Raw genomic sequence first — 22589 nt, forward strand, 5'->3', positions numbered from 1 at the left:
ACACAATGGGCTATCTGTGTTCTGCCCAGTACGGGTATCAAAACCCGGTTTCTAGCGGTGTGAGTCTGAAGGCATACCGCTGTCCCACTGGGAGCCAAATAATTAATAATTTCGTTTATAAATTTTGAAAATAATGTTATTAAAATAACTTTTCACTCATGTATAGTAAAACTTTTATCCCCAGAGACAAGAAAGTGTTTAATTATACATAGAAAAAATTCATTGGAACAGGTTTAGCTCAACAGAAGTTGATTTATTATTCGAGATGGGAAGATATTGGTTAATAATCTTGTTCTAACTAATTCTTTATCCTTAACGGTATAGAAATTTTTACTAATTTGTAAAATCTTCCGGTGTAACAGCGGTAAGTCCGAGGACTTATAACGCTAAAATCCGTGGTTTGCTTACCTGCCATGGACACAGCAGATAGTCCGTTATTAATATACTCTAAAAATAACAAAGAAAGAAACAAGTTCATAAAGGTTGGATCTGTATATTTTCAAGGTTTCCTCACTCGCTCTTACAATCTCACTTTAACTGTAGTTATTTACCGTAACACACGCTGTGTTCAGGCACAACACACAATCTTATTTAACAATCAAGTGATTAATCGCAGAAATATTTTTGTTTGCTGTAGTAATTTACTAAAGATGGCGTGCGTATATTCCGAAAAGCCCAATAAATATGTCTTTACTCGTCACTTATGGCTGTATTGTTCATCACCAGACTACAATTTTTGCCTCTCGGTACTGTCAACCATTTTCGAGTCGTTAGAGTTAGTGACGTTTTATATACGCAATTTAATAGTATTCACATAGACAGGTATCACGTGCATCCACCGATTTATATGTTTTAATGGAATATTATATATATGTTTGTGCATATATTACTGATATCTGTACATATAATTAAACTTACATTAGTGTTAAAATTAGAATAATCGTAGGCTTTCAATTCTGTTCACCAGTGTTGTGCCATTGGGCTTCTCGCGTTTAAACTACCAATGTTTCTCTCATTATATAATATTTTCTTGTTTCTCTTTATACCTTGAGACGAAAAAAATGATGACCTTTGGGAAATGTAATACACATAGTGTAAAAGATACAACTTACTAATAAGTAAATATACATCAACTCCAGAAAGGATGTTTTTGTAAAAAATAAACAAAATTGCCATTAGTATTCAGTGGATCTGCCTTTTGCAATTCTAAAGGCAGAAACTCGGTTACAGAAATCCGAAATCTGTCTGTAGGATTATGTCTTACTTTTTGGAGAGAAATAATATCAGTGAAATTGTACGAAGAAAAGAGAGTTATATTAAGTTATAGAAATCAGTGGACACAAGACGGAACATTAACTCTCTGAAACGAGGAAAACAAAAACAACAAAACAATATTACAACGAAATCCCTAACAACTCCTGACGTTTTATTCTTGCTGTTCTCAAATGATTTGATCGATTTTTGCCAGTAATATTAACGTAGCTTTTCAGCTGATCGTAAATATTAACTTATCTCAGTTTATCAATTTGTTTGAAGTTGCTGTACTAAACTCAGATCTTAAACTACTTGAAGCAAGTTCATCCAGCTGCTAGAGTAACTTAAAGAGGACTCAACTAGTCTTCCACGCTAAAATGATCAGTTACCAAGTTCTTAGTTTGATCTTATGTAACCAGATAAATCCAATACGTTTGTTTCTTGGTGTATTGTATATTGAGGCGTAGAAACACAAAGTAGATTCATATTTTATTGTAAATTCTAATGACAGAAACAAAGACACTAAAATAAAATTTATAGCTCAATTGAATGGCAAATAAGAACAACAAACATCACGATGACGTTATCTGTTCTTGGTTTAAAACTGAATCTCTTACTATTCTAACAAAACAATAAGATTGTTGAGGCACATCAACCAGCTTTGCTTTATAATATGAAAAAATTACAGTTGGACAAAAAAAAATCGGAAACATGAAACGATAAACAGACAAACAAGTAATAATAACATTTGATAATAATAACATTTTATATCTGATTTCGGAAAGAGTTGTCTAAAAATGTAATGATGACAAAGTTTAAAAAATTCGAAAAAAAAAGATTATACACTGTTACTTTTTTCCTAGTGCAAAGATACACAATGGGCTATCTGTATATTGTTTACCGTAGGGAACTAAACCCAATATTTTAGCATTGTAAGTCCCTAAACTACCGTTAACCCACCGAGAAACCTTGTGATAGATTCATATTTTACAAAATTAAGTCCAATACGTAATGTACATCTAACAGTATAGTGAGAGGAATTGCTAATGGTAGAAAATCTGCAACTTTTACTACAAAGGCTTTATAGACGCACCTTTCATTTCTATAGGAACTCCATGTATACCGAAGTGTATGCGTGTAGAAAAGTACGTGAGAACTGTTATAGATGCTGAAAACCAAATTTCGTTAATTTTTCTCTCAGAGGTAGAGAAAGTTTTCTTTTCTTATATTTAAATTCCATTTTCAAGTCTCTCTGACGTATATACGTTATTGTATATGCAAACTATTTTAGTATTTGGTGCTGTTTTTTGAACAAGTATTTATATAAATATTGATTTGTATGTTGTATACAAAAACAAAATTCATATCGGTAATTTACATGATACACGCAGACCCACACACACACATAAATATGTATATACCAATGTGTGTGTGCACAGTTTTTTGTGAAAGAATTTCTTGTCTTAGTTTAGTCACTGTTTGCCTTGTTCAAATATTATCCATTTTGTTTTTCTTTAAATCAAATCAAACGTATGAAACACTGGATCTTGGAATTCATTTCAACTTTTGAAAATTAGTATATAGTATTTATTAAGAAATTTTAAAGTAAAATTTTGTGTTTTTGGTTTTTGCTTTATTATTTGTTTTTTGCTCTGTATTTCTTATCCTTTTAACTTAGCTTGTAGCAACAGTCGCGCATATAAACTTAGAAGAAAAAATATGTTAAAATAATAATTTCAATTAAAACAGTTGTTTTCAAAGTGCACGAGAAAGAGAAGTCTATTAAGTAACGATCACCTGAATACGAGTTGTCTATAACAAAGTTTATAAGTGTAAGTTGGGAGACAAATTAAAAATATTGTATTATGTACAGTGACTGAAAATATTTTCTCATTGCATAGGGGAAGACACTACTATGTTTTTCGAAATGGACATAGCTTAACATTAAAGTTTTTGAATTGTATTTTTTGTTTTTTTGTTTAGAAATAAGCATAAAGCTGCACAATGGGCTATCTGTGATCTGCCCACCACGATTATCGAAACCCGATTTCTAGCGGTGTGAGTCCGCAGGCATACCGCTGTGCCACTGGGGGGTTTTGGATCGTGAATGAGATTGTCATGATTCGCGAGTTGGTGCTACACAAACGTGTTTCACACTTTTGACCCATGGTTGAGATATAGCAGTGATGATCAGATCCAAGTGTTCGATCAAACAAGAGTAGCATAAGAGTTGGCGAAGGGTACCGTTGACTAACTTCTTTGAACTCAGAAGTATGGACGGCTGTGAAGGGATGAATTCTGCTTAGCTTTGCGTAACATTATGAAATAACTAACTTTATTGTTTTTTCGCAAAAACAATAACAACAGTATTTTGGAATAACTTGTAAGGAACATAATAAATATGTGTATACACGCACATGGAAATATCAAGTAGTCTTGACATTATGTTGAAACATTCCAAACTTGATTTGCACGAACCAAGTTGTTAAGGGACTCAATTCGCAATCAGAGAGTCGCGAGTTCGAATTCACGTCTCACCAAACATTCTTGCTATTTCAGCCCTGGTGGCATTATAATGTGACTGTCAATCCAACTGTTTGTTGGTAAAAGAGCAGCCCCAGATTTGGCGGTGGGTGATGATGACTAGCTGACTTCCCTCTAATCTTTCATTGCTAAATTTATAACAACCAGAGAAAAAAAGCCCTCGTGTAGCTTTGTGTGAACTTACAAACAAACCAATTCATTTACAAGGTTTCTGAGATAACTGATAACTGAGGCGAAACGATACGAAATTCTAAGAAAAACAAAACTGTGGAATAAAATCATTAAAATAATATAGTTGTGAAATACACAATGGAATGCATCATATGTATTACATTAACTGCTTTGTTTAGTATGCTATTTAAGAATATATCATAAGTCATGTCGTATACACTCTAAAAAGAGTTATCTCCCATTTCAACCGTAACTTGTATTTACGGCCAAGGCACTGGGTGTCTGAAGTCTTTAACTTTGAACTACCGACCAGATGAAACAGTCAGTCAACAGCAACTTACCATTCTTCATCAACACTAAATCACTGGCTGGCACGCTTATAATGCACCCACAACTTAATGTTTGTGGAACTTTTGAGGATCGCACGAACTAAAACTCGGTTTGCTAGCTATGAAACACAGGACCAATCTGCACCCTTCAACAACAATGGATTCTCTTTTGTTAATATACGCTCTGATTTTGTTTTTGATGTTTAATTTGAATGTTAATCTCTCCCGGCATAAGATGTGAACTTATTTTTGTTGTTTTTTTGACAAGTAAACTTTTCCCAAAATGTTTCGACAATTGATTAATCACAAAGAAACTCCTAAAGTTTGCATTTCCTTCGTTAACAAAACAGTATTTTTATTGTACACATGCGCTTAGCTAATAATTAATGAACAATACCCTGCCTTTAATGCACATATGCGCTTAGCTAATAATCAATGAAAAATACCCTGCTTTAATGTACACATGCGCTTAGCTAATCATCAATGAACGTTGTTCTTTTATTTCTTTTGTAGGCATTGCAGCTTTTATCCAAAACAAATAAAAAAAACAGAAACCACAAATTATTTTACATTTCTTCATGTTATGTAGTGCTTGCGTCGTCTTCCAATGACGTTTCTTCATGTTATGTTTGCGTCGTCTTCCACCAGTTCTAATTTCATATTATAGTCATAACCGCGATCAAACTTTTTCTGTGTGTAATTTTATGATACGTGGTCCAGAATATAAGGAATATGTGAATTTCGGCGACAGAATATTCTCTCTTTTGAAAGAGTTTACATCTTGCATGAGCAATTACTGAGTAAACTTCAAGTCTGGATATACTCCATAATAGGTTTGCATGCAAAATATACCATAAATATTCTACAAGTAACGTTTCTTAATTTTTTATATTCTGAAACAGTTCTTTCCTTCAAAATATCACCGAACATGTTAGCTCTTTCAGCAGAGGGGCATTACAATGTGGTGGTCAATACCACTATTTGGTAGTAAAAAAAGTAGTCCAAGAGTTAGTAGTGGAGTTTACTAGCTGTCTTCACTGTAACTTATCAGTTCTAAAGTAGGGACGGCTAGCACAGATAGTTTCCCAGTAGCTTTGTGTTAAATTGAACAAAGAAACGAATTAAACCTTTGATATATACTTTCTGTATTTACTTTATCATATGTACACAAAATTACTAGCATGGGTTAATGTTGAAAATATGTCACTAAAGATGTAAGAATAATTTTATTAAGAAATAATTTGATTTCATTTATAAATGAGATTTGTTTGTTTGTTTTTGGTTTTGAATTTCGTGCAAAGCTATTCGAGGGCTATCTGCACTAGCCGTCCCTAATTTTGCAGTGTAAAACTAGAGGAAAGACAGTTAGTCATCACCACCCACAGCCAACTCTTGGGATACTCTTTTACCAACGAATAGTGGGAGCGACCGTAACATTATAACGTCTTTACAGCTGAAATGGTGAGCATGTTTGGTGTGATGGGGATTCGAACTCGCGACCCTCAGATAAGGACTCGAGTGCCTTGACCACCTGGCTCTGCCGGGCCTAGGGTACATCTATCTGCAAATTTTTGTTTTCTCATAAATTTTAAAATAAATACATACGTACTGGAAAATGTTTTAATTTCTTTGCTCTTTTGATGACGTACCACTATATATCTGTTTGTTAAAAGAGCTACTCGAACAAAGCTGTAACTCGATTAACTATGAACTATTTTTTTATTTTTTAGTAACTCAATTAACATGATATAACGAATACATGTTGTGTTTTGAATTTCGTGCACAATTATAAAACAAAAAACCGTTAATCACAATATCGTGTCTTTAAATAGCGTCCACTGTTCTAAGATATAACTCACGGTTTTTACATTAGAGCTTTTTGCTTCCTCCTTCATACGAATTTTTCTGTATAATGGTTAATTAATGGGCCTTTCTATAAAAAAAGAAACCTTGTGAACAAGTTTTATTATACATATAGTTTTATGACAAGTCATATTTTATCTCTGCAATTTTTGTTCGTTTCGGGTATATGGATTGTTTGTTTGTTTTGAATTTCGTGCAAAGATACTCGAGGGCTATCTGCGCTAGCCGTCCCTAATTTAGCAGTGTAAGAATAGAGGGAAGGCAGCTAGTCATCACCACTCACCGCCAACTCTTGGGCTACTCTTTTACCAACGAATAGTGGGATTGACTGTCACATTATAACGCGCTCACGGTTCAAAGGGCGGGCATGTTTGGTGCGACGGGGATTCGAACCCGCGACCCTCGGATTACGAGTCGAACACCTTAACACGCTAGGCAAACCTGGAAAAACATACAACAAAAACAAGTTCTTCCTCTGCACCAAAGGCCCGGCATGGCCAAGCGCGTAAAGCTCTGCACCAAACAACATATCTTGACAGTTCAGTGTTAAATAAGAAACATGAACTAAAATACACAAACTCAATATAAAGCATAATCAAGCAACAGTTTAACTGAATGATAAAGTTCTACTAGTTAAAGGAAATTAAATATGATTAAACGTTTTATTTTACTGCATGTGACGTCAAAATTCTACAGAAGATTGTATGGGTGATAAGATCAGTTATAATAAGGAATGTGGTTATTTCTTTGAAATAATACCTTATTTGGCTTTAGGATTTTTTTTAAATTGCATTTTTTTTGTGGTAACTATCTTCATAATGAAAATTGCATGAAAAGAGAACCAGAAAAACGTGTTTGTCTTAGTAGGTATCTGTTAACTTTGACTCAGATAATTTAGAATTAAATCGTCGAACATACGAATGTGTACTTATCTATTCATTTCACGAATTTCAGATTAATGTATACGCAATGTTAAAAGTAGTTTTTTTTTCAAAACTTTTTTCTCGCGCGAATCTCCCTAAATTCATATCGATTTTGATATCGGAAAAACGAGAAAGTAAAAAAAAAAATTAGTAAGTTCGATAGCGACTCGGCTTCAATTTTTCACTGTTTGAAAAAAAAAAGGCAAAAACTTTAAAAAATGCGACCCTATTAAAAAATTGAAAGATTCATTTCCTTCTGAATGTAAAATAGATTGGACAACAAAGCAGGCCGTGGTAACCAAACTGTGCGGGTATTATTTTTTTTCTTTTCTTTCAATTTCACTTAGGTCTGTTCGTTTTATGCATATGTCTCTGGCTCTAGAATCCATTAAAAAATCAGATATCGATCCGCCTGAAATAACGAGAAAGGCTGTATTTGTACTTCTTATTCAATTTGAAATTCAGATAAGTTTGGTATTCAGTTATGGCGGATTTCTTTCCATATGGCAATACTTTTGAACTAGCGAAGCCAAGTGTCAAGACGAAAAACGTTGTGCGGCAAAAACTAATAACACTGGAAAGAATTTGAGAAGTGATATTACTTGAACTATGCACTTGCTACACATAGGCAAATAGTAAAGTTAAGAATTATATATGAAATAAAATATAATACTGTTCTCCCTTCTCTTTTTGTCCACTGCTAACTCCTATCTACTAGGGTATTGTTTTTCTAGCACGAAGACCAATGTGGAGTTCATGAGCTCACATTGAATACATATATGCATATATGGAAATATTTACTACACATTAATCTTTATTTTTCAACAAAAAATTCATGCGTTTGATGCTCATTGCTACACTATGCCATTTAGGTTGCATTGTAACAGTAGGATTTCATTGAATATTCCAAACAGATCAGGTTGGGTTTTGGCAAGAGGCGCTGGTAGTGTGTTTTAAAATGTGTGGAAACTTATGGAATTTCTGCCTTAATAACCTTGAATATTTTAAAATGAACAAAAGGTGACTCTCACTTCATATTTGGCCCGCTATGGCCAGGTGGGTTAAGGCATTCGGCTCATAATCTGAGGGTCGCGGGTTCGAAACCTGTTCGCACCAAACATGCTTGCTCTTTCAGCTGTGGGGGCAGTATAACGTGACGGTCAATCCCACTATTCGTTGGTAAAAGAGTAGCCCAAGAGTTAGTGGTGGGTGGTGATGACTAGCTGCTTTCCCTCTAGTCTTACACTGCTAGATTAGGGATGGCTAGTGCAGATAGCCCTCGAGTAACTTTGCGCGAAATTCAAAAACAAACAAACACTTCATATTTTATATTTTCTCTTCTTTCACTTTCATCATGCGTATTCTTGGTACTGGACACCGCTCCACTCTTTGATGCCAGGATACGCATTACATCTTTGTAATGGAATATAATATCATGTTCTTGAGCAACTGCCTGCAAATTTTATTAAACTTTTATATCAAATCAATAAAAAAACAATAAGTATAAAAATGGTGACACCAAAACACTTTGTTTCGAAAACTATAATTTTTTTTTAATTTTGCGCAAAGCTACACGAGGGCTATCTGCGCTAGCCGTCCCTAATTTAGCAATGTATATTGCTACGTAACATTATAACGCCCCCACGGCTGAAAGGGTGAGCATGTTTGGTGTGGTGAGGATTCGAACCCGCGACCCTCAGATTACGAGTCGAACGCCACCTTTAAAAGTAATTTTGCATTGTATTAATAAAGTTTAATGTCACTACAAAATGTTCCACAGTAGTAAAGCGGTACGCCCGCGGAATTACAATCGGGTTTTGATACCCGTCATATGCAGAGCACAGATTTTGTAGCTTTGCGTTTAATTTCAAACAAAAATACTACAAAATACAAATATCGGTAATAATGAAATAAATTCATTTAGGGGACATATGAGATAATGTTGTATATATATATATATATATTTTAAATAATTAAAAAATAGTTGTTTTTCACAATTTTAGCATGAACTATGCTCGATAATACGCAGGATTCAATTGATTTTTAGCTCAATTAATACCACGAGAGAGCAAGATCAGATTAAATGCGGAAAATATATCCACTTTAATAACTCAGGTTGTATTTTATATTCAAACATATTTTCAATTTAAACAACTGTTGCATGAGGAAAATGCTTTAATAAATTTTTATGACGACAGAAAATATTTACAATTATTGTAGACTCACTTAAACTCGATACTTATATCTTATAACGTGTATCGCCGAAAATGAAAATGTATTATTCCTGAGTGGGTATCAAGTTTAATTAAACACTTTTCTTAAGTTAATCAACACATGTCAGGAGTAAAAGGATTGTTATTATTGTTGTCTATAATGGCTTTCAAGGCAACAATGCAGAATATAATCAAAAAGGATTTCTGGTTAGGTTAGGTTTGAAATTAATCACAAAGCTAAACAATGGGCTATCTGTGGTCCACTACTGTTATCAAAACGCTGTTGTTGGCATCTAAGTTCACAAACATGCTGTTGTGCCACTGGGGTGCAAAGCTCTCTGTAAAAGCTTCCATAACATAGCAATTCAACTGTCGAAAACATTAAGTATATGGATAACGAAACGTTTATTCGTGCTATTCTATATGATGACATACTGTTCAAGTCACCAGATGCCGTGTCCATGGATTTGTTTGCGATCAAATTGTAGAAACAACGTTGGACAACCGTCGTCTTTGTAATTAGATGTATTGTGGAAAGTATGACAGGGCTTACTAAGTCGTATGATCTAGATACGACAACTCTTTAACTTATCGTTTTGCAATGGAAGCAAGGATTATTGTAAAGAGACACGGTTATTGGATAAAGCATGATCGAACATAGCGATATGTTCTTTGTCAACGTGATGGGGCTTCAAAATTATTTTAATATAATCTACTTAAACTTATTTTTAAGTTGAATACCTGAACTATTTGGGAAATTGCTTGATAAAGCATTTTCATATCTTACTCTTTCATTCTGTGGAAGATATCTTTGAATTAGAATTAGAAATAGCTTAAATGAAAGTATTATAATTTATCTTTGAGTTGTATAATAGAATATTTATTTATTTTTATAATTAACAGAAGAGTGAAAAGTGGTATATTTTATAGACCTACACATTTTCGTCATTGTTTACTCATTTTAAGCAACCATACTAAGCACAAACCATGAAATGTTCTTGCTGCACATGCATAGTGATTTTATTTGGTTTAAGGTAATGAATTCAGATAAACAATTATTTTTTAAAATAGTTTATTTTAAGACACTTACTTCAAAACAAAGTAACTGAAAATAGTTTTATCACAATATTTGGAAAATTACTTTCATTCTGTCATTAAATCTTTTAATGAAGAAATTATTGTATTTATTGCCTTGGGCTGAACTGTAATATAAAATATACCAAATAAAGTAAGTTTTGTAAAGTTACAACAAACTGATTTAACAACAAAGTAATATTAGCAATGATACAAAACAAAATCTATGTTTTTAACTTGTAATAAGTACCCCTATGACTCACTTTTAAAGTAATTTAAAGTTCCAAAAAATAATTTAACAACAAAGTAATATCAGCAATGATACAATAAAAACAATATATGTTTTTTACTTGTAACGAGCACTCCTATGATTCACTTCTAAAGGGATGTAAAATTACATTAAATTAATTTAACAACAAAGTAATATTAGCAATGATACAATACAATATCTACATATATTTTTAACTTGTAATGGACATCCCTGTGATTCAGCGGAAAGTCTGATAATTTATAATCGTATTTCTATACCTGTGGTATGCAGAGCATATATAATCGTATTTCTATACCTGTGGTATGCAGAGCATATATAATCGATTGTATAGCTTTGTGTTTAACAATAAACAAACAAACTTTCTAACGGATAGTATGATGAGAATGGAGCACTTATGTTTCACACGAAGAAACAAATGTGAGTAATATGGAAAGCAATATTTTAAAAAAGACGTATTTTTAGTTTTTTGTTATACTCAAATACAAATTATGTCTAAATTTGAAAAAAAATATATGTTTGGATCCTTTTTAACGTATTATGACGAAACGTAAACTACATGATAAATTTTAACATATATGACATTTTTTTGTTTTTTAATTTTGTATAAAGCTACACGAAGGCTATTTGAGCCAGCCATTCTTACTTTAGCAGTTAAAGACTAGAGAGAAAGTAGCTTCTCGTTATCACCCACCTCCAACTCTTAGGCTACTTTTTTACCAATGAATAGTGGGATTGACCGTCACATTATATCGCCCCCACGGCTGGGAGGGCGAGCATGTTTGGCGCGATGGGGATGCGAACCCGCGACCCTCAGATTACGAGTCGCGCGCCTTAACACACTTGGTCATGCCGGGCTCTTTGTTACAGCATCACTTTAGACATCTGCAATAATTTTTTAGAGAAATAAAAACGACTGTGAAAGTTACTTGAGAAACTATAATAAAACCGTCATAAGAAAATTCTGTTGTTACGTTTTGTTAAATATATTTCTTACATTTCCTTCATGCTTTTTTCATTATCTCTGACTATTCTATGTTAATAAGGTATAGTTACATTTCCTGAGAGGTGGTACATGTATTTCACAAGCTCAGCATGGTCAGGCGGTTAAAGAGCCCGAATCGTAAATTGAGGGTCGCGGACTCGAATCCCAGTAACAGCAAAAGTGTTCACTCTTTTAGCCATGGGGGTGTTCTAATGTGACGGTCAATCCAACTATTCGTTGGTAAAAGAGTAACCCAAGAGTTTGCTGTGGATGGTGATGATTAGCTGCTTTCCCTCTAATTTTTCTCTGCTAAAGTAGGGACACGGCTTTGCGCGAAATTCAAACCAAACCACCCTATTTTACTGTGTTAATTAAAAATTACGAAATGTTTTTGGTTTATAATCGTGTTTGGTTTTTACGATTATTTTATTCTGCTTAAATAAAATATCTTAGATTTGTTTGTTTGAAGTTCGCGCGAAGCTACACGAGAGCTATCTGCGTTAGCCGTCCCTAATTTTGCACTGTAAGTCTAGAGGGAAGGCAGCTAGACATCACTACTCACCGCCAACTCTTGGGCTACTCTTTTACCAACGAATAGTGGGATTGACCGCCACATTATAACGCCCCCACGGCTGAAATGGCGAGCATGTTTGGTGTGACGAGGAATCGAACCCGCGACCCTCAGATCACGAGTCAAGTGCCTTAACCACCTAGCCATGCCGGGCTAAAATTTTAAATACGTAACATCTAGTGCTAGGTTTCAGCTTAATATGTTTCTAAGTTTAAGGAACAAAAATTAACTTTATAAAATCAAGCATCTTATTTTAAAATTTTATGAAGACGTTTGATAAAACTAATTCAAATTTTAAATAGATCGAGTTTAATTCCTATTTACATATAGGTAATCTGTAACCATCTCAGATAACATTTAAATATCCTTGCAGCATATTAATTAATATTGAGTTTCATCACGTGCGTTGGTCTCTAGTGGCTAGGGGTTTCCGGTTATATACTACGAATATATTATTTCGCGTTCTCACTTCAAAAAACCATACCTGATTTTCAACATTCCTTGCAGAAACTTAAAATTGATATCATATTAAAACTCTAATGGTCTTGATGCATTTAAATTTAAAATCCATTCAGATGTAGACTTCTCATCCACATATATTGTATGAGAACATAGTAGCGATATAAGTTATTAAATGCACTATATTTTTTCTTTAACGGTCGTTGTATTTTATCATGTATTAATATCATATTTTAATGTTAAGTTAATTGATGTATTTTTTACTTTAAGTAAAAAGAAGTAAAACAAAAATATGCTCTATCATGCTTACAAAGCAATTGATACGACCAGTCTGCTAATCACACGAAATATTACTGTTCCATTTGTGGAAATTTCACCTTTTTCTCATTGGACCATAAGCCCAATAATTTAACATTTAAAAAACATGTATAATATTATATCATGTTGAATTTCTTGGAAGGAGTTGCATCTCTACAAAAAGTAAAAATGGTTGAGAATTTTGAAGTGATTGTGTTTTCTTACAATTTCAGGAATTGAAGCTTATTTTTTGGCAAATGTTCTGTTTACGTTCCAGGTACGAAGAAATAAAATGTAATTCATCCTTCCACATACCAAACAATCATAGATGTATAATTCAGTCACTAACCACAGTTTGTCTATAATACAGTAAATACACAAACAAGGCTATTTATTTCAGCTTGTAAAACATCGGTCGATGGTACTTTAGAGGGAACTAAATGATTATTTTAAAATGTTGAGGTGATCGTAATGGTCAGATTGAGTAGCACAATAATTTTTATTCTAAAATATGATGGCTAATGTGTAAGGTTGCGAATCGAAGGGCCACATTTCGAGTCCCCCCGCATTTTAACCTTGGACTCTTTTATTTGTTAATTTGGTCTATGTTTAGCACCAGATGTTGATGTTCAGGCCGAAAGCTACGGACCGTCTCTTATTTTTTTATGTTCTTAGGGAATATGGAATTCTTGTGAAATGTTCTTGAATGATTACCCATTTTGTTTTAAAATTATTTTGTTATTTTAACGTCTTAGAACTACAACAAATATTTTATCAATTGATATTCATATATATATAAAGATGTATTTCTCGTCTTGGAGCCAAATGTAGCCTAATGGTCAGAGTGCCTGGACCGGGAATCTGAATGCTCACTTTTATAGAACTGTCCCCACAAGAACACGTTTGGCACTTTGGGGCTGTGGATGTATTATAGAAGTTACAATTAGACCATAGTATTCTCTCATTTAATAGTAGCGTGAGAGTTAGCTGTGTAGTAGTCTTTTTTCTCTTGTTTGCTCACTTCAAAACTACTCTTAGCCATTGAAATTCTCCAACAAAGAAGCAAATTAACGCCTTCTGTAAGTATATATATATACTTTAGATATTACAGTCTGTCAAATTTTCTCTTCATAAGCGTTTTCCAATTTTTTTTACTGCTTATAGATGAACTTATGCTATTTCAATTAATTAATTTTTAAACAAGCGTTTATTACAGGTAATTTTATAAAAAAAATTAGTTACATATTTAGTGTTACTATATTCTTCCTGAAATTCGGTTTTATTGGCCTAGTTAGGGCGCTTGACTTCCAACTTGCGGGGTGCGGGATCAGAAACCATCATTGACCATCATTATCGCACATTTAGAAATGGTGAAGCTAAACCGTGACATTCAATCCTACGCTTCACTGGTAAAAGTGTAGCCCAAGAGATGGCAGTGAGTGCTATCAAGTAGGCTGTTCAAAATTAGAGATGGCGGTAGATAGTCTTTTGGTAACTGTTTTAAAATAAACAATCCAAATTTGTTTAGTATAATAAACTTAGACCTTTCGAAAATATTTTATTTGCTTTTTTTATATTATTTATGATACTAAAAAAATCGAAGTCTGTAGTTCTTTATGTTTGAAAGTATGTTTTGTTACGTATTATAATTTATCTCGGACGAGTACCCGATTTATTATGTTACGTATTGTTTTCAGATAGTTGAAATTTTAACTTTAATTTAGAAGTTAATTGAATGCCGATGTGTATTAAATATATGATGTTTCCCAACAACAGTGGTACATACAGTTTTCTTTTTTAACACAAATATATTTTAATATAGAAATAATAATACTAATGTTTGTTTTGTTTTTGAATTTCGCACAAAGCTACTCGAGGGCTATCTGTGCTAGCCGTCCCTCGTTTAGTAGTGTAAGACTAGAGGAAAGACAGCTAGTCATCACCACCCACCTCCAACTCTTAGGCTACACTTTTACCAACGAATAGTGGGATTGACCGTCACATAATAACGCCCCCACGGCTGAAAGGGCGAACATGTTTGGAGCGATGGGGATGCGAAAGAAATAATAATATAGTTTATAATATTAGTTATTACAAAGAATGATTCAAATACATAAGCTTTATAAACTTACAATCAATATTGAGTCTCGCGATGACGAGAAACCCACTTGAAGTAAAAATGTATCTCAGTACGGTTGGTATGGGTATTAAAACTTTTATTAAAATAAATTAGAGAATAACGTTTCGACCTCCTTAAGCCATCTTCAGGTTCACAAAGAGAGCTTGCAGCTGACCGTTGCCGAGCGCATGTCTTACGGACAAAAGTGTAAACGGATACAGAATTTTAGGGGGCGTTACAGGTGGATGTTAGGCTATTAACTGGTATAGGTACAAAGGTATTCCGTTATATAGGTTTAATGTTGGTTTCAGTTGATGAATAAGTGGGGTTTCTTTGATTTTGCGTTTGTTTATGTTTATTTCCCTACTTAGTATCTGGGTGTTTTCTATGGTTATGTTGCGTTTACTTGATTTGCAGTGTTCAACAACGTGTGAAGGTGTTTTTTTTGTGTCCTCTGAATCTAGTTTCAATTTTTCTGCTTGTTTCTCCAATATAGAAGTTGTGGCAGTTGTTGTATTGTATTTTATAAATAATGTTGGTTTTGTGTTTCTCAGTGTAGTTTATAAATAGTATGGATTTTAGTTTTGTGCCTGTTTTTTGAATAAATTTGGTGTTTACTGGAATGTTGTGTTTTGTTATAAATTTTTTTCCAAACGTTGATTGTATTTTCGCTGATATCAGGAACATATGGCATGCAGCAGTGTGAGGTTTTGTAGTTTGTTGTACCTTGAGATTTATTATTGTTTGTTTTGTGTTGATCTAGGCGTGTGTATAATGTTTTTCAGCAGTTTTTGGAGGAAATTTGTTGATGTTGATGAAGTGTTGTCTTATTTTGTTGATTTGATGGCGAGCATAGTTATGTGTCTGTGTTTATTTGGTTTCTTAATATGTTGAGTTTTTATTTTATTTCATGTGCTGAGTTCCAGAGAATGTATAGTCCAATATAGGTGACTTTTCTGTGGATTTCTGTTTTGAATTGTGTATCAGTTCTTGTAATATTGAGGTTTGGAAATGCTATTTGGTTGTGTTTTTCATGTTCACAGATGAACTTAATGTTGGAGTGTATAGAGTTAATGTGATTGAAAAAACTAAGTGTGTGTTCTGTAGATGTGAATCCAGCAACTGTATCGTCAACATATCTGCATTAGTATAGTGATGGGAGTAAGGCTGAATTGATCGCTTGAGAATCAATCTGTTGGCTAGAACTGGTGACAAAGGACTGCCAATGTATACTTAAGCCATTTATTTGTTGGTAGTTTTGGTCAATGAGCATGAAGTTAGTTTTGGTGGTAGTGAATTCTTTAAGGGTTGCTAATTGGTTGCTGTGGATGTGTACCAATGGGTTAGGGTCTTGGATATAAAATTCTAAAGCTATCTTGTAGACTTTGGTGGTTGGGACTTTTGTAAAGAAGGAGCTTACATGAAAACTGGCCATTAAGACTTTATTGTTTAGTTGGTCAAGAACAGATTTAAAGTTAAAAGAGTCTTTGGAAAAGAAGCCGGTTGATGTTACATTTTTCAAAATGTCCACGCTATGTATTTACTAAGATTCTAGTTGAATGATTCATAGGTTAACATTATGGGTCGCAGTGGACAATCGGGTTTGTGAGGTTTGGGGGTGCGGTATAGTTGAGCGCGTGAGTCGGTCTTGGGTAGATAAGAAAAAAGGTTTTCCGAGTTTGTGTTGGTTTTTTCATTTGTAGTAGTACTTTGTTAAGTTGTTTTTTTATGTATTTTTGTTGAATTTGTGTGTATTGGTTTGAATTTGTTTGTATCTGATAAGATGTTATTCATTTTTGAATGTATTCATTTGTGTTCATTGTAACTATAGCATTGTCTTTATATGCTTTTTGAATTCTGATGTTGTTGTCTTGTTTCAGGTTATTTATAGAATTAATATCTTTTCATGAGAGGTTTTTTTCTAGTGTTTTTTTTCTATGAAATTATGTTGTTGGTTTTGGGTGAATATTCTTTGAAAGAGTTGTTTAAATACTGTTGTCATGTGTTTCGGGGAAATAGATGTTTTCAGTTCTACATAGAAAGTTAGGTTGTTGGTTGCCGATGGAACTCTTGTCGAGGTTGTCTTCCTTCTGCTGGATCTTTTCCGTTGTTTTGCTGGTGTTGTCGGTTTTTGTAGAATGGGATGACTTCATTCCTTTATGAACACTGCAAATCAAATAAACGCAACATAACTATAGAAAACACCCAAATACTAAGTAGGGAAATAAATGCAAACAAACGCAAAATCAAAAGAAGCCTTACTTATGCAAGAACTTAAACCAAAATCAAACCAATGTAAATTAACACCTTTATAACTATATTAATTAATAACTTAACATGTACTGCAACGTCTCCTACAATCCCGTTTAAACTCTCGTCACTGAGACACGTTCTCGACAACGATCATTTGCAAACTCTTTTTGTTAACCTGAAGATGATCTAAAAAGGTCTAAACGTTGTTCTCTACCTTATTTTATAAAATATTGAGTCTTTTATAGGGTCTGGAAGTGAATATTTTATCGACGGTTCACGATGAGTAAATTATTCGACTTTAAATCAACACAGTTCACTTAACAGGTATCTTTATTTTTCGCTGGTCTCAAGCCATTTTCAAGCTGAAGTTTCTCCAACAAAGATGTCTAGTGTCCTCGTAGAAATACTGATGTCCGAGGTTAATACACTGAAGTTATATGGTTTGTAATGTCGAAATCTATAAACGTTTTTGGTCAATTATCAGTACTTTTCCTATTAATAAACGTTAATGACAACTATAGTTTCGGAGGTTGATAATAGTATACCAGCTGTAGCAAACCAACAATATATATCATCTCCCTCGATGCGTTGGTTTATAAACGTTAATGCGAGGTTCTAGAAATTTCAGTTGATCCAATAATACGCTAGTGCTTTCGTAAAACGTACGTGTTTGATTCTTACACTCAAGAATCTTCTACAAATTTAGGAAACGTCTTTTAACAATGTACGTAACTTGCATTTCTAAATATATATTAAATTGAAACAAACATAGGTATTAAAATAAATACATAATTGTAAATTATTTATAGTTATATATACATATATTGTGATTGTGTATATATATTTCCAATTATGTAGAAAAGATAAAATACTCACAATTTCTGAAACTATGGGGAAGTTACTAAAGAATTTGGATGTGCATGTTTTGAAATTCTTTTGTGTAATGTAATACCACCTTTTGGGCAGATATCATTTCATTTCAATCACTGACTTTTATAACAGTGAAGTTTAATGTCTTGTTTATTACAGATTATTTAATCATTGCTCAAATGATTAAACCACATTATTTTGGTAAGTATTGATTATTACTAATGTTTTTATTAAACTCTTATGATTTTAATTCCTCGTATTATTCCTTTAATTGTTGTTAAAGTTTAACATGTTTAGATTTGGTTTGGTTTGTTTTGAATTTGGCGCAAAGTTACACTGTTAATTTAGCAACGTAAAACTAGAGGGAAGTCAGCTAGCCATCACCATCCACCACCAACTCTTGGCTTATTCTTTTAACAACGAATAGTGGGATTGACCGTTATATTATAACGCCCCCACAGGTGAAAGGGCGAGCATGTTACGAGGATTCGAACCCGCGCCCCCTGTATTACAAGCCTAGTGCCTTAACCACCTGGCCATGCCGAACCCAGATGTTTGGAAAATTTGAGGTTTTTACCTTTACTTTTTAATAACGTGTTTTACAATACACCCATACAGTGGTATAACCTTGAAGTGAATTAATCTAGTGGTTTATCATGTAAACATTTGTAGACTTTCTAACATATCTACATATATAGGATAAAGTAGTCATGAAATTAACAGAATATTTGTAAACCAAATATTTCATAATATTTGTGTTACGAATAGTATCTAATATATTCTCATAATAAAACCAAAAACGTCCCTGCTATTATTTTTGAAGGATTTTTTAAAGTCAGACAAAGCTGCATATCTCTGGTTAAATATATTTATTTTCTTCTTTTCCTTTTTTTAGCAACTGTTTATTCTCGTTAGATGTTAAGTAAGTTCTTATCATCTGGGTATTGACTTTCGTATATTTTGTTAAGAAGTCACTGTTTATAATTGAAGTTTATTTCAATTGTATAACAAGTTTTCTCTGTTATCCAGGTTTCATAATTAACCCACTTAGACTTTCAAGCAACCTTTCAACGTACAATAATCCGAAAATCGCGTGTTTGTTGTTCCAAGTTTTTCCACAACAATATTCAGATCTTTGGATCATTAGCTAGTTTGTCGGAAAACAAAATATCTCACTTTTATGTTTTAATGCACTTATATAACTTACGGTATGAACCAACATTAAGCTCTAATTTCGTGACTTTTTTATCTGTGTAAAATAGACTGTGAATTTTCAGAATACATTGCCGTTGTTTTGCCATTACATGTTGGATAAAACGTGCTTTAACATTTTTAGTGTTAAATCGTTGATATATTTACAAGATAATTTTACCTTTGCTCAGAAAATCTACATCCCACCAAACATGTTCGCCATTTGAGTCGTGGGGGCATTATAACGTGACGGTCAATACCGCCATTCGTTGGTAAAAGAGTAGTTCGAAAGTCGTTGGTGGGTGTTGATGAATACCTGAATTTCCTCTAGTCTTACACCACTAATTTAGGGACGGCTAGCGCAGATAGCCCTTGTGTAGTGGTGTGCAAAATTCAAAACAAACCAAACCTTTATGCAGAGGGAGTAGAAAATTTAAGAAAAATTAAACATCTCAAGTATTTCATGGTAATAATACACTGAATTAGATTTTGTAGGGTAAATACATGACAATACATTACATAAACAGATGAAAGAAACCGGATAATATAGCGTGTGAAATAATACATTGAGAAATGTAAATACCAGTAATGCACATATACAGACTAGTGATATCACTAATTAGGGTCACACTTCACTATTCAAAGCATGACACCTCACGCTGATTGGCTACTTAAGTGAGGGAGGAGGAAGAAGATGTCAAAGATGAAGAATTCATTGTTCCATAAGAGCGATTTGAGGGACACTTGACAGGTGATCATAACAGATAATTACATAGTAGTACCACAAAGTAAAGGACGTGTTTCTAAACAGCCATGAGAGACGACTATGATACAAAGACTCATACAACTGAATATAATAAACCATCAATTAATAATTAATTTGTCCTAAAAGGATACTTGACACTACTCCATTAGATAATAAATTCAATTATAATTATATTAAATGCTGAAAAAGGACACTTAACTCATTAGTTAATTTAGTCATAAAATAATTTATTTAGTCATAAAATAATACTTATCATTAAATATTTTTTTTACATTTCTTGTTTTAAAAATATCTTAATTAAAACTTATTGTTTAAATATCCGCCAGTTGTTTAATGATTTTCAATACTAATTTATTAATTAATAACATTTCCTATTCTAAAAGAATTATATCTTACTCAATCAAGTGATTAAAATTTTTAGTGACATGTATATAACAGTGGGCCCGGCATAGCCAGGTGAATTAAGGCGTTCGACTCGTAATCTGAGGGTCGCGGGTTCGAATCCCTGTCGCACAAAACATGCTCGCCCTTTCAGCCGTGGGGGCATTATAATGTGACGGTTAATCCCACTATTTGTTGTAAAAGAGTAGCCCAAGAGTTGGCGGTGGGTGGTGATGAATAGCTGCCTTCCCTCTAGTCTTACACTGCTAAATTAGGGGACGGCTAGCGCAGATAGCCCTCGTGTAGCTTTGCGCGAAATTCAAAAAACAATATAACAGTGTTACCCCCCAGTGGCTCAGCGGTATGTCTGCGGACTTACAACGCTAAAAACCGGGATTCGATACCCATGGTGGGCAGAGCACAGATAGCCCATTGTGTAGCTTTGTGCTTAATTCAAAACAACAACAACAAATAACAGTGTTCCTTTTTAATAATCTATTTATTTTCTCAATTTTGCAATCTGTTCTACAATCACATTTATTAAGAATGTATTTACATAAATCACAACATACTGCTAGACCATCCACGAAGCAGCTCACATATTACTGGACCACCACCATTACAGGTGGCCACGATATATAACTATAGCTTTAAATTGCCTTAAAAAGGTTAATATCGTGTATTGATTAAAACTTATACTTTTATTAATTTGACTTCTTAACATGTCGTAATGTTTTACACATGTTACTTTATCTCATGTTTTACTAAGATGGAATTTCACACACATACACACATATATATAATTAGTATTACTTTAAAAATTGTTCGTAAGATTTTAACACATGTACTGTGACCATACTTCCGCATATGATCAATGTCAATGTTAAAACTATTATTTTGCGTATTTTAACATTATTACCAATATAATGTGCTGTAACTAAATATATTAAGTTAATGAATTGCTGTTTTCCATTCATTTTCTATACAGCCAATTATCATCTCCAGATGCATACAAATCCTGTGAAAATATAGAATACATAAATTCTTTTAATGTTCCGTAGGATTCTTACTGTTTCACTTTTATAAATAATTCATTGTTTAACCAATAATCATCCTACACCTATAATATAATAAGCAAACTACTGGTTGCTAATATTTCAAATACTACAGTATTCACACTCACTACTTCCACTAAATCCACATACAAATTTCTGTTATAAGCTCATAACATTAATGATTGTTTGATTTGGAATTTCGCAACAAGCTACTCGAGGGCTATCTGTGCTATCCGTCCCTAATTTAGCAGTATAAGACTAGAGGGAAGGCAGCTAGTCATCACCACCCACCGCCAACTCTTGGGCTACTCTTTTACCAACGAATAGTGGGATTGACCGTCACATTATAACGCCCCCACGGCTGGGAGGGCGAGCACATTTAGCGCGACCCTCTGATTACGAGTCGCAAGCCTTACGCGCTCGGCCATGCCAGGCCCCCAAAGCTACACGAGGGCTATCTGCGCTAGCCGTCCCTAATTTAGCAATGTAAGGCAGCTAGTCATCACCACCCACAGCACTCGAACCCGCCACCCTCGGAATATGAGTCGAGTGCCTTAACCACCTGACCATGCCGGGTGGTAACATTAATGAACATGTACCTGATGTTAAACTAGAATATGCATGTAGATAGTTATTATAACAACACTTGATCAACTGTAAAACATTTTCCTACATTACACTGCAGGTACTGACGTCACCGACATATAGTTTAGCAAGTTTAAGTCATTGAGGAGAACTAACTAGTTTTGGTTAATAAATATATAGAAGTTTCGAAAAATCATCACATTAGAATTGTTAAACCTTGATACTGTTAAACTTTACTTCACACGCATACAATCTGGATACAGTTTATTGAAAATTACAAAGGTCACCCAGTGGTCACGCACACACAGAATACAGAAACCCACTACTAAAGTACTGACTTTGTTATCGTCTACACATCAAACAACCTAAGAAGAGAGGATGGTCACAGTCCAAAGTGTTTGATATTCAAGTACCCTGA

This window comes from Tachypleus tridentatus, chromosome 4, assembly GCF_004210375.1.
Source record: "Tachypleus tridentatus isolate NWPU-2018 chromosome 4, ASM421037v1, whole genome shotgun sequence".
NCBI lineage: Eukaryota > Metazoa > Arthropoda > Merostomata > Xiphosura > Limulidae > Tachypleus > Tachypleus tridentatus.